Below are 14169 nucleotides of genomic sequence, written 5' to 3'. Positions count from 1 at the left end.
TATGGGGCGAAGTTTGGTTTTACTTTGTTTTGGTTTTCCATATCTTTCCAGTTATTGCTCAGAATGGGTTTTGGTTCTACACATGGGCTGAACTTGATATTGCAACTTAAATGGTTGATCCGCAGAGAAACAATCTAGCTGAAAGAGATGTAGAGCATACCATTGTAGCTCTTAAGAAATGGGCATATTTGCTTAAATATGGGCGTAGAGGGAAGCCAAAATTTTGTCCATTCTGACTTTCTAATGACGAATCTATGTTGATATGGTACTCTAGCAAAGAAGAGAAACAACTTAAACTAAACAATGTTTCAAGAATTATTCCTGGACAACGTACTGTAATATTTCAGCGGTATCCTAGGCCAGAAAAAGAATATCAATCATTTGCTTTGATATATGGTGATAGATCATTGGATTTGATTTGTAAAGATAAGGATGAAGCTGAAGTGTGGTTCGTCGGTCTTAAGGGATTAATTTCACATCACTACTACAAAAAATATAATTTATGACGCTTATATAAAGTGCCATTATTTATTCTAAAAAATGGGTATTAATGACGCTTGCATTATCTTGGTGCTTTAATGAGAGAAATAATGACGTTTTTAAATAATGGCGCTTTTTTAAGCGTCATTGTACAATGAATTTCAAATAATGACGTTTTTTTAAGTGCCATTGTAGGAGAACCTCAACCTTGGCGCTTTTAAAAGCGTCATTGTACAATGCATTTCAAATAATGACGCTTTTTTAAGTGCCATTGTAGGAGAACCTCAACCTTGGCGCTTTTAAAAGCGTCATTTTCTATTCATTTTATAATTACTCACATTTTTCAATTAAAAAAAAAAGAGAGATAAATGTAATAAAGCCTTTTCCAGACCCGATGCCCACACTCAAGTTTCATTACCAAATCCGTCTCTAACTGAACCAGCAAGTTCCAGCCAATTTCGATTGAGAAAATGAAGTTCTTACTCCAAATCAAGAAGATAGCATTCATGGATGTTCCGCCGATTTGACTATTTGGGTGCTGGATTGAGAGAAAGGAAATGAATGGAGACATGAGAGAAAACTAGGGTTTTTTTAGATTCGTAGGTTGGGAGAGACAAGAGGCAACAAAGGCAGGTGCCTTCGGTTGAAGAGGTAAGCAAGGAGGAAAGGTCGAAGAACCAGAGGAACAGAGGAAAGAAAAGAAGGGAGAAGAAAAAACCCAGAAGAGAGTTGTCGAGCACGAGCCCATATGTTCTCGTTTTCCCATGGATTCACATTCTTCACTATTGATTTCTGGGATTTGAGTGTGAATGCTTGTAAATCTGTTGTGGTTTTTGTTTATTATCAGTTATTTTCTTGGTTTGCATCTCCAATAAAAAGATATTATACCTCTGTTTTTAGGCTCAGTTGTGTCTCTCCTCTGTTTTTGTTCTCTGGTTCTTATGTTCTCTAGAAGATTTGGAAATGGTTCTGGTGTTGTTCCATTTGTGTACAATGGTTCATGCCGAAAGGAGCTTGCTTTCCATGGAGTTGTAGGTACTGCCAATAACTTGTTTGATGAAATGCCATTTCGAGATATGGGCTCTTGGAATGCATAGAAAGTTTTTCAACAATTTTTATTAAGGGATGTAGTGTCATGGAACTCGATAATTGCTGCCTATGAGCAAAATCATGTGGCTTTCGAATTAAATAAAAAAAATTTCTAATTAATAATAATAACGAAGTGCAACATTTACTACTAATTTAAGCTTCACAATCTTACATAGGCTTCATTGCTTATGTTACAAAAGATGCTATTCAAATTCATTTTTAAATGGGTTACACAACATGTTATCTAATTAATAATAACGTCATGTTTGGTTCATCTATTCAATAAACTAATTGAGATTTGACACCCCACTTATGACCACAAACTAGAATGGTCACCCCCAACATAAGTAGAACACATGTCAAGGTGCGGCTTAGCTCTACTTTAGCCTTACTTGGGAAATCTACCCAAGTCTAAGCCTAAAAACAAAATGAAAAAAATATCATGATATTATATTAATACAAATTATATGTATCTACATTGATTATCTAATTAATCAAGACTCTAAAAAATGAGTAACTTTGATAAATCATTTTGGGGGTTGGAGATGAACCAATTTTAACATGAACTTTATGTAGTGGGTCTTTAATGGATTTAGCCAAGTTTGTGAACTTAGGCCTAAAATGTGATGCTTACAAACAATATTTTCCTATTCTCACCATTGCAATTGATATGAATAATTTATAATACATAACTAGATGTAATATTTTAATAAGTATTTATGTTTTAGTTTTAATCAACTATGCATGCGTGAAACCTTAGAATTCCCATTCAAGTATCATTGTGAGACAGAAGTTTCTCTTATTACATACTAAGACAATAAGTTGTCAAAATGTGAAATGTGGGTATATTTAAGCTAGTTTCAAGTTGACAACTACTAAATTTGTCTTCCATGTGATAAAGATCTTTTCTCTGCAAATGATGTTTGAATTGTCCAGTTGGACAGTATAGGAAAACATGATATCTATGAAGTTAATTGTTTGTTCTTAATTCAATTTTAAAAAAATTTGGTAGTCTTTCTTCTTGTTCTCTGGGTGCATATTTGGACAAGGTCACATATTGTGCCTTATCCATTTTGTGTACTTGGAGAACTATAGGGAAATGCTGCCGAAATTTCTTTAAAATGAATTTAAGTATATTGGCAATTGACACATAGGGATTATGTATTCCTATATGGGATAGGAACCACCACCTAGTTAAGGATGTTGGAGATGTTAGAATGTCTAAATCATGTATAAATTACTTGCTTCTATTCATTCGAATCTTAGTTCCATTCGTTAATTGTTTTAGTTCATGGTATCATTGTCTCATGTGGTTATGTGTTTTTAAAATTTTCAAACTTGGTGTATTCAATAATATAAGAGAAGACTAAAATTTAGATCTTGCTTTTCATTCCTATTCATGAATAAAGCAAACATCATGAATGAACTAAGATCCATTTTTTATGCTAATATTGAATAACCTAATGTACTAATTATGTTTCTTGTCATATTGCTTATTGTTAGATGACTTGCACATTGTCATTTTTTGGATTGGTCTAAGTTTTGTGACAATGTGGGAAATTTTAATTTGGTAGATTATATATTTTAAGCCTATTAATAGGATTTTATTAATAACTTTAGTTGTTGGTGGTATCTAGGAGTTGTGTTTATCTCTTGTACATCAAATGGATCGTTCTTGGATGTCAAAGGATAGGAGATCAAAGGATTATGCAGATGGGGTAGAAAGCTTTATCGCATTTGCATTACAATATTCCACATATAAAAACTCCATTAAATGTCCATGCCTTCAGTGTGGTAATATGATATTCCACACTCCTAAAAAAATTAGAGAACATTTATTCTTCTATGGAATTGATTAGAGTTACCATACATGGTATTGGCATGGAGACGCTGCTCCAAATGGACCACCAACTAGTAGGGCAGAATGGCATCATACAGTTGAATTTAACGATGTGGATAGTACAATAGAAATGGTTCAAGTTGCATATGATGATCGTAAGAATGACCCAAAATTGTTTGAAACATTACTTGAAGATGCTCAAAAACCTTTATATCCTGGTTGTAGAAACTTTACAAAGTTATCTGCATTAGTCAAATTATACAACCTGAAAGCACGATATGGATGGTTTGATAAAAGCTTTTCAGAGCTTTTAAGTATTCTTAGAGATATGTTGCCTCTAAACAATGAGTTGTCTTTGTCTATGTATGAAGCAAAAAAAACATTGAATACATTGGGAATGGAATATGAGAAAATACATGCATGTCCCAATGATTGCATATTGTATAGAAATGAGTTGAAGGATGCAACTTCTTATCCTACTTGTGGAACTTCAAGGTGGAAGTTAGATGGAACAGGTACTAAAAAGAGGAAGGGAGTCCCAGCAAAAGTAATGTGGTATTTTCCTCCCATTCCAAGATTTAGAAGATTGTTTCAGTCCCCAAAAATTTCAAAAGACCTCATATGGCATGCTCAAGAAAGAGAATTTGATGGTAAAATGCATCATCCATCTGACTCCCCATCATGGAAGCTAGTTGATCACAGATGGCCTGATTTTGCTTCAGAACCTAGAAACCTTAGACTTGCCATTTTAGCAGATGGTATAAATCCTCATGGTTCAATGAGCAGTAGACATAGTTGTTGGCCTATTATAATGGTCATTTACAACCTTCCTCCTTGGTTGTGCATGAAAAGGAAGTTTATGATGCTATCTTTATTAATATCAGGTCCACGACAACCTGGAAATGACATTGATGTTTATTTAACACCATTATTGGATGACTGAAAAATGTTGTGGGATGTAGGGGTTGAATGTTATGATGTGCATCAGCAAGAGGTCTTTACATTAAAAGTTGTTCTACTATGGACAATCAATGATTTTCCTGCATATGGAAACTTATCTGGTTGTGTAGTTAAAGGATATTTTGCATGTCCCATATGTGGGGAAGATACATTCTCTCACAGATTGAAGCATGGGAAAAAGAACTCATATACAGGTCACAGAAGATTTCTTCCTTGCAACCATCCTTTTAGGAAACAAAAGAAGGCATTTAATGGTAAACAAGAGTTTAGCTCACCTCCACAACCATTGAGTGGAGAGGAAATCCTAAGGAAAATTGATGTCATTTCTAATTCATGGGGAAAAAATAAAAACTCCCGAGGCAAGTTGAATGTCAATACTACAAATTGTTGGAAAAAGAAGTCCATATTCTTTGATCTTGAGTATTGGAAATACCTACATGTTCGTCATAGCTTGGATGTAATGCACATAGAGAAAAATGTTTGTGAAAGCATCATTAGTACCTTACTCAACATTCCAGGTAAGATGAAAGATGGACTTAATTCTCGCCTAGACCTGCTAGAGATGGGCTTAAGGTGTGAATTAGGGCCAAGGTTTGAATCAAATCGAACTTATCTCCCACTTGCATGTTATACGTTATCTAAAGTGGAGAAAAAGGTTTTTTGCCAAACTTTATCACAATTAAAGGTTCCTGAAGGTTATTGCTCTAACATGAGAAACCTTGTGTCAATTGAAGACTTGAAGCTTTATGGTCTTAAATCGCATGACTATCATACATTAATGCAACAGTTATTGTCAATGTCATTACGATCCCTTTTGCCAAAGCATGTAAGGCATGCTATTTGCAGATTGAGTTTTTTTTTCAATGCTCTGTGTAGCAAAGTGGTTGATGTGTCTGCACTGGATAAGTTACAAAATGATTTGGTGGTGACATTATGCTTGCTTGAGAAGTACTTTCCACCTTCCTTCTTTGATATCATGCTTCATCTTACTATACATCTAGTAAGGGAGGTGAGACTTTGTGGACCAGTTTACCTAAGGTGGATGTACCCATTTGAAAGATTCATGAAAGTTTTGAAAGGGTATGTACGAAACCGTAATCGGCCCGAAGGTTGTATCGCTGAATGCTATATTGTAGAGGAAGCTATTGAATTTTGTACAGAGTATTTATCAAATGTAGATGCGATTGGGATTCCTATTAGTGCAAACATTGACCAAAAAGTTGGGGCACCAATACCTGGAGGTCAAGTTGTGACAATTGATTCCAATTTGTGGTTACATGCACATCATTATGTTTTAGAGAATACAACTATTGTTCAACCTTATATTGAGTAAGAACCACTAACACTTAATATTTGTGTCTAATACTTAAAATAACTTTAAGACATTAACTTTGAATTTCTTATAAATAATTACATAGAGAGCACATGGAATGGTTGAAATTGAAAAATCCTCATCAATAAAAAAGACAAAAGTGGCTCCATGATGAACACCTGCGGACTTTTACTTATTGGTTGAGAAAAAAGGTATTGGAATGGTGTTAAAATGTGAAGTATTCTTTTTACTAATGTTTAACATACATAATAACTATTATTTATAATTACAGATTGAAGCTGCAATTGGTAATAATGAACCTATATCTGAAACCCTTAAGTGGATAGCTCATGGTCCTAGCTATTATGTCTTTAAATATCATGGATATGTCATTAATGGGTGTCGATACCATACCAAGGAACGAGATGACTTACGAGCTACCCAAAATAGTGGAGTTAGTATTGTAGCTTCAACAATGCAAATTGCAAGTGCAAAGGATCAAAATCCAGTGTTTGGTGAGCTTTGTTTCTATGGCATTATTATCTAGATTTGGGACCTTGATTATACCATGTTTAGGATACCGGTTTTCAAGTGTGATTGGGTTGAAAATAAAAATGGCATAAAAGTTGATGATCTTGGCTTTACATTAGTTGACTTTAGCAAAATTGCTCATAAATCAGATCATTTCATTTTGGCATCCCAAGCTAAGCAAGTATTTTATGTGCAAGACCAACTTGATCCAAGATGGTCGGTTGTTTTGTCAACTCCTCAAAAAGATTTCTTGGATATGGAAGGAGGTGAAGACTTTGTTGACAATTCGATTGAACACCATCCCTTTATAGGGGCATTGCCACAAATTGAAGCGTTTGATGTAATGGATGACTCAGATGCAACATGTATGCGAGGCGATTGTGAGGGGATTTGGATTGAGAACAAATCCTTTATGTAGCTGTATTTTAATGCTAATGTATGAATAAAGGCCATGGAATGGGTTGCAACAGCCACAAAATAGGTAATTTTTATCCTTTCTTTATTTTTTTGCACAAAATATTGACCATTCTTTAACATCTCCCAATAACATATTTACTAAAACCTTTTCCTTAAATTGTGCATGGAAAATACTAAATTAGTTATGTTTGTGAGTAAAAAAATTATGAAATTTTTTATTATCAATATGCATGTTGTGTTTTCCAAACTTAATGTAACACAAACCGATAGTCCAAAAGCTTTCATAAGTTCTTATGGACTTGATGAACTTGTTGAAACCACGTGCTCCTTCCATGTTGATTCTTATAGGAAATTCCTACTACAAATTTAGCTTTCTTATACAAAGGCCCTTGGGTTGCTTAAAATAAATAAAATGTTAAACAAAGCGGGACAAAAAAAAGTTTAAATGAAGTGTTATCCTTGTTATATGATGAACAATTCTAAAAAGATCTATTGAATTCATGATCTATTGCATTTCATTGTGCAATGATTATGGATTTGTTTCTTTGAAAAGTTATGTTTTATAATTATTCTTTGACTAGGTTATATGCAATATAATTTTAACTAATCTTTATCATTTTTTATTTTTTTTGTTACAAGAATGGAGACAAAGGAAGGAGAAAAACCCATAAAAAGGAAGTACAGAGGGATGACACAGAAGCATATGATTATAAAAAACAGAAGCAAGGGGATTAAGTTGCCGGTTAAGTACAAATGTACAATCTTGATGGCATTTTCATAGGAGAATCAGCAGTTCATCTAACAAGCTACTTAGGCGTGTTAGCACGCACTATGGTGCCAATAAGATATAAAACTTGGCATGTTGTACCTAAACAGTTGAAGGATAAGTTATGAGACAACATTGAGGTAACCATTTCTTATTTAAATCACTTTGATGCAAAATGTCTATCATTCTTAACCTCTTGAAATTACTAAAGTTTGGTATTAATGTGCAGACTGATTTTTCATTAAATCATAAAAGCAGGAGGAATTGTATGTTAACAATGGGAAAATGCTTTCAGTCCTTTAAGAACTTGCTAACAGTGAAGTACATTCTTCCTTTCGAAGACCAACTGGAGCTTCTCAAAAGACCACCAATTCAATATACTTTTATTGAGGATGAAGATTGGATAATATTTGTCAAAGATAGATTGTCTGACAACTTTAAGGTATAATTAAGACTCTTTACATACCTCTTATTCACATTCATTAATTATAAAATTTTAATTTATAGGAATATCAAGAAATTAAAAAAGAAAGAAGAAAGATAAACATTTATAATCACCATCTAAGTAGGAAAGGATATGCCGGTCTTGAGGAAGAGATGGTAAGTGTAAGCCTATTAATTGTTTTTTATTTATTTTATGCATAATACATAATAGGGTTATATGATAATTATATTATAGATTGTCCTATTTTGAAAGATGGTTGCAAGTGGATCAACTGAAACTATTGATCGAAGCATATTGTGGAAGAAAGCAAGGGAAAAAAAAGGACGGCACCTTTGATGAAGTGGCCATACCAGTAATTGAGAAAATAGTAAGTGAATATTTTTCAATTTTAATTACATAGATTTATAATAAGTTATTTACAATAACAAATTTGCAATTTAACTTTATAATTAATATTTTTTAAGGACAAGCTATTGAAAGAGTCTCAAGAGAATGGTAGAAGTGTTAGTGGAAGTAATGATATACTTGTGGAAGCATTGGGTACTCCTGAGTATAGTGGTCGAGTTAGGGCCAAAGGGAAGCACTACACACCTCACCAATATTTCAATAGTGTTGCAGATCGTGCTATCAGGGACTTCATAGCAGCATCTAAAGAAGAACAAAGAATATTTCAGGCAGAAGTGCTAGCAAAACTGTCTCAAGTAGGAGCTGCTACTCCCCAATCTGATGTTAGCAGTTCAAACATGAAGCAAAAACAACTTCTCCTACCAGAAGCAGTGGATAAGCCAATCCGTAAAGTTGAAGATGTGACCCCACCAGAAGCAATAGAACCACAGAAGAAGGTATTTATTCAGTTAAGCTAATTTGATGACAAAGTTTCCTCTAATACGAGAAATAATTTAATTTAATTTTGTTGTTTGAATTGACTTCAAATGTTGGTGACAACATATATGGTCTTCTTTGATGTGGCAACATATAATATGATGTCTAAATTATGGGTTGAGTTATATGCAATGGACTGAAATGTTATCATTCAAGTTTGTTGCAATTGAATGTAAATGAAATTGCATTTATCATTGTAATAGGAGTTATAAGGTGATTGATGATGATAATGCATTTATGTTAGTTTTGTATAAACCCACTAATATTGAAGTGATTATTGTGAATTGAGTTTTGTAGGTTAGAAAATTTGAGCTGGCCATAGGCACCAAGGAAAATATAGTGGCAGGTGGAACAATTATACTTGAATGTGGTCCCAACTATTTAGTAGTTGTTGATGCTCCTTATGATTCAAGTGCACCCCTTCCCATTCCTATTCCTGGACAAACTACTACTGTTGGGGCTGCAATTGGTTACCAAGTTTTGTGGCCAACTAATTTGGTCATCATCTGTACTCCCATCTTAGTAAGTAAATCTAATTACCAAACTTTATAGTGACTTTATATATATATAAACTAGTTAATTTGATTTGTACCATGGTTCTTAATTGTACAGGCATCTAAGAAAGCAAAGAAACAAAAAGTAAATGAAGTTGAAGTCAAATCCAAGGGTGAAAAACCACAAGATATGAAAAATTTTGAGACACTGGTTATCAAGAACACACCCTATAAACTTCCTAGATGATGTTTTTGGTGAGAGTTTCAAGACCTTCATGATGAAAGAAAATATTGAAATGATAATATCATCAAAAGAAGTGTCATCCAATTGTATTTTATACTACATCTGGTAAGGGATTTTATAATTTTTGAATGACTTTTCACAAGATTATGAGATAGAAGGTTATTTTCTAATGACCTATAATGATTGTTGATAACTTGTCATGTGGGTTATAATCAGGCATTTGCATAGAAAGTTGATTGATGCAAAGCAGGCCGAACGATATGTTTTTGTCAATCCAGCATTGGTCTCAAAAGCTGGAATGGGAGAGGGAAGCAAGGAAAACAGGTCAAAGGTTATTGCAGATCGACTAAAGAATACAAAGCATGCTGAATATATGCTTATTCCATACAACCCAGAGTAACCTTTTATCCTAAATATCAATATGGTGTTTGTAAGTTAGTTTGTCATGTTTGAATTTGTGGATACTATATTACAATTTTCATTTCTTTTCTTTAGTTTCCATTGGGTGTTAGTGGCATTGGAGATGAAGAAAATGATTGCATATTACCTTGATCCAATGGCCTGTCAACCATGTGATGATCTTAAGGACATAGTTAACATGTAAGTATATATTTTCTCCTATTTTAATACAATTGATAGTGTCTAAATAACATCTTTTTAATTCTTTTTGTAGGGCAATGAGAATCAACCCACCGGAAAAACAGAAAACATCAAAGAGAGAGCCAACTTGGGTGAAAGTGGTTGTAAGTACTTATTTGTTTAGATTAAAATATATTGCTTCACCACTTAATTTATGACAAAAATAGAAAATGGATGGTTATTAATATGATCATCAATAAGATGCTAAAGAAGTAAGAACATCATTCTAGTGTTTATTGCAATTGTTGATACTTTTCCCATAGTGCCCAAGACAACCAGGTAGTGTGGAATGTGGGTATTACGTGATGAGATATATGAAGGAAATCATTGCTAATCCAAACCAACTAACATCAAAGGTTTGCACTCAATTCAATTCATATGGTTGGTCATTTTACTATAGCATTTTTTTTTTTTTTTGGTCAATTGAACTTAGTGAATTGTATATGTCACTCCAATTCAGTTTTGCGGGAAGAAATCATATAGTGAAATGGAAATTAATGAAGTTCGATCAGATTGGGTTATGTTAGTGACTCAGTTAATCATTACTCATGTTTGAAGGTACCTCTTATAACTTATAGTCTAATACAACTTCATATTCTTTTAAAGATGTAGTCAATATTTTGTTAATGTTAATTTTATAATGGATTTATTCACAATGATAATTTGTTAATGTATATCTTTGTACTCCTAGTTGGTAGTGTTTTCAATATGGATCATTTTGGGGGTTGCTCTATTATGATTGATGTATAGTTGGCATATTGAGAGGTGAAGCCAAGTAGACATGGTAGGTGTAACAACTTTTGTATATTTCCTCTACAAATTATTATCAGTTAGATTTGGAGAAATCCTACAATAGCATAGCTACAAAAATTCTTGCATGTCCAAGCTCATTTTCGTAGAGCCTTTAGTTTCATTACATGTGCATGAATTAGGAATTTGTCTATTCTCTACAAAAGCATTTTTGGTCTTTAAGATTACTAGCTTTATAAACTTCTTTAATCTAAATTTATAAAGGTCTCCTACTATACTAATGGGCTTAAAGTCTATAATATCTTGTACTTCCATTTTCTTTTACATAAAAAATAGGAAGTTAGTTTAAGACTTCTTACAAATAAGCCTATGGAAAGAAATAGCACCTCTTACTAATTGGTTGTTAAATTGTTTATTATATATTCTTCAGGTTGTACAAAAAGGCATAGGTCATTCTATTAACAACGTCACTATTGCTCTTGATGAAGGACACCCACAAACAATTCAAAATATATCATCAAAAGAATTTTGAGGTAACATGTTGTGGTTATTGTAAGTTTTATGAATCAATTCCATGTTTAGAGATCATTTCATGCAAGTTCCATATTTAGATAATAGATATCATCATATTATTAAATGTTGATATACTAATACAATAAGAAGAACATAGATATTTTAACACAATTTTATAATTTTACATAAATATGTTAATTTACAATTTTATAATTTTTCGGACTTCTAGTTTTTTTTGTTTTTTTTTTCATTCCTTAGTTCCTTCTTATGCAAAACATCTAATGTCTTGTACAATCTATAAGAAGAATGAGAAGATGTTAATGGTTGAAGTTTCATAAATAAGATAAAAATCATACCAAAATAGTCAATGAGATAAAAACTTTTTTTTTTCTGTTTTTTTTTTAAAATAGAATAAGAGTTTTAAAATATTTAGAAATTTGGTGTAATAAAATTATTGGAGTTTGTTGAGTTCTTTTGATATTTTGAAATTTATTGCAATGGAAGAAAGATATTTTGGAAATTTAAAAATTGGCATATACACATTTCATTTACAAAGTTGCTTCTTAACTATTTGTTAATACTAATAAATATGTAACCCTCTCAATTATTTTGCAGATTGAGCATCTAGAAAGTGAGTTACAACCATCCTTTTGCACTTGGAAGAAAAATGATGTAAAACTAGATGTAGTAAAGGTTATGAACAATTCAAAGTTGAAGAAGAAGTTGTAAAATTGTTGGTTTTAGTTGTTGATTATGTATGATGTTTATGGATAAATTGTAATAGTGAAAAAGGAAGACCATATTTGATACTTTTTGTCAATGGAGATTCTTAAATTAAGTTTTCATTATTAATTTAATTGTTGATAGAAAATTATAAAACAGGGCATAATTAGGACATTTTAATTTATGGGCTATTAAAATTTTATATGAGATAAGATGACGCTTTTTTAAAGCGTCATGCTTTACTTGAATAAACAGAAGATGACACTTCTCAAAAGCGTCAAGGTTGATGTTAAAAAAACATGACATTTTTTTTTAGTGTCAAGGCATAAAATGCTATACGATGACACTTATTATGAGTGTCAATGTTGCTCCTACAAATAAAAAAACTATAAGATGACACTTATATTGAGTGTCAATGTTGCTTCTACTTATACAATGACGCTTTATTAAGTGTCAACGTTGCTCCTACAAATAAAAAGTTATAAGATGACACTTATATTGAGTGTCAATGTTGCTTCTACCTATACAATGACGCTTCATTGAGTGTCAATATTGACATGAATGAAATTATTAACATATGATGACACTTATAAAGCGTCAATGTTTCAAATAATGACACTTACTATGAGCGTCAGGGTTGACGTGCAAAGAAGATGACGCTTCTAAAAAGTGTCAACATATGTGATTTAAAAAGATGACAATCTAATATATGACGCTTTTAAAAAGCATCATCTTTTGACATTTTCCTTGTAGTGCATGGTAACTACCGAAAATGGAGGAGTGAAATAAGATATGATAGTATATCATTGGAGAGTCCACATAATCGTGCTCAAAGAATTTCTCCATCTCTTTCATCATTTGATCCAGGGGATACTCAACAAACTTAGGTTACTTTTGAGAATATTCCACAGAGTGGGTTGGGAAAGGCATTCTCTGACATAATATCATATACTGCATCAACCAAGAGCTTTACTCAAGCTGAATCGGTAGCCAGTTCTCTCAGCTCACTATCATCTGGTGGTATGGATAACTCAAATGGTCGAACTTCTGCATCTGAGAACTTTTGAGTTAGTTTATCTATTGTCGTGAGCTCATCAAGTTAGGGTTCTAGTCATGATGATTTTGATGCCTTGGGTGATGTTTTCATGTGGGGGGGGAAGGCATTGGAGATGGGATTATGGGTGGTGGTGTGCATAGAGTTGGGAGTTCATCTAGTACCAAGATAAATGCCCTTCTGCCTAAGGCATTAGAGTCAACAGTGGTGCTTGATGTTCATAGTATTGCTTGTGGTGGTAAGCATGTTGTGTTAGTCACCAAAAAAGGCGAAGTTTTTAGTTGGGGAGAAGAGTGTGGAAGCAGGCTTGGGCATGGAGCAGAAGTGGATGTTTCCCACCCAAAGCTCATTGATGCCTTTTGTGGCATGAACATTGAACTAGTTGCATGTGGAGAGTATCACAGCTGTGTCATTACACATTCTAGGGATCTTTATACATGGGAAGATGGTACTCATAATTCCGGTCTTCTTAGGCATGGAAGTGAGGCTAGTCATTGGATCCTTAAAAAAGTAAGTGGTCCCATGGAAGGTATGCACGTATCATATGTTGCTTGTGGACCTTGGCATATTGTTGTTGTGACATCTGCAGGTCAGTTATTTACATTTGGCGATGGAACTTTTGGTGCCCTGGGCCTTGAGGATTTTGAAGTTATGAAGCTTATTGGGCCATCTCCAGCATCCTAACTGGAAATAAAGATCAGATACAACATGTAATTGAAGCCAACCTCCACTTCGACATGCTATTCTTAAAGCACACGTGCCTCATCTTCCTTTTTCCTCACCTTTGCTTTTAAAAATTGTTTTTTTTTAAATTCCAATTTTCAAATAATTTTACCTCTTCAGTTTTTATTTATTTATTATTTTTATTTTATTTATTTATTTTTATTTTATTCATCCTTATAGTTTTCAAGCATCATCTCACATTTTCTTTGTTTTTTTTTAAATATTTTAAAATAAGCATGAATAATTCTGTGATTCCAAATAATGGAATCTATGGACTTGATTCATGCAAAATAAATTGGGTTTTGGT

The 14169-nt window shown here is 33.0% G+C and overlaps 1 long non-coding RNA gene and 1 pseudogene across 1 annotated transcript; both read left to right on the top strand.

The window, feature by feature from the left end:
* The first annotated feature begins 110 nt into the window (after positions 1-110).
* LOC104880932 (PH, RCC1 and FYVE domains-containing protein 1-like) lies at positions 111-13823 on the top strand (annotated as a pseudogene).
* Positions 7946-8678, top strand: LOC104880919 (uncharacterized). The gene is made up of 3 exons (XR_787016.3): positions 7946-7995; positions 8093-8207; positions 8305-8678. It is a non-coding gene; the product is annotated as an uncharacterized LOC104880919 (long non-coding RNA).
* Positions 13824-14169: the final 346 nt, after the last annotated feature.

This window comes from Vitis vinifera, chromosome 12 (genome assembly GCF_030704535.1).
Source record: "Vitis vinifera cultivar Pinot Noir 40024 chromosome 12, ASM3070453v1".
Lineage (NCBI taxonomy): Eukaryota > Viridiplantae > Streptophyta > Magnoliopsida > Vitales > Vitaceae > Vitis > Vitis vinifera.
Note: the sequence above shows the minus strand (reverse complement) of the source record. Positions and strands in the feature narration are given on the sequence as shown.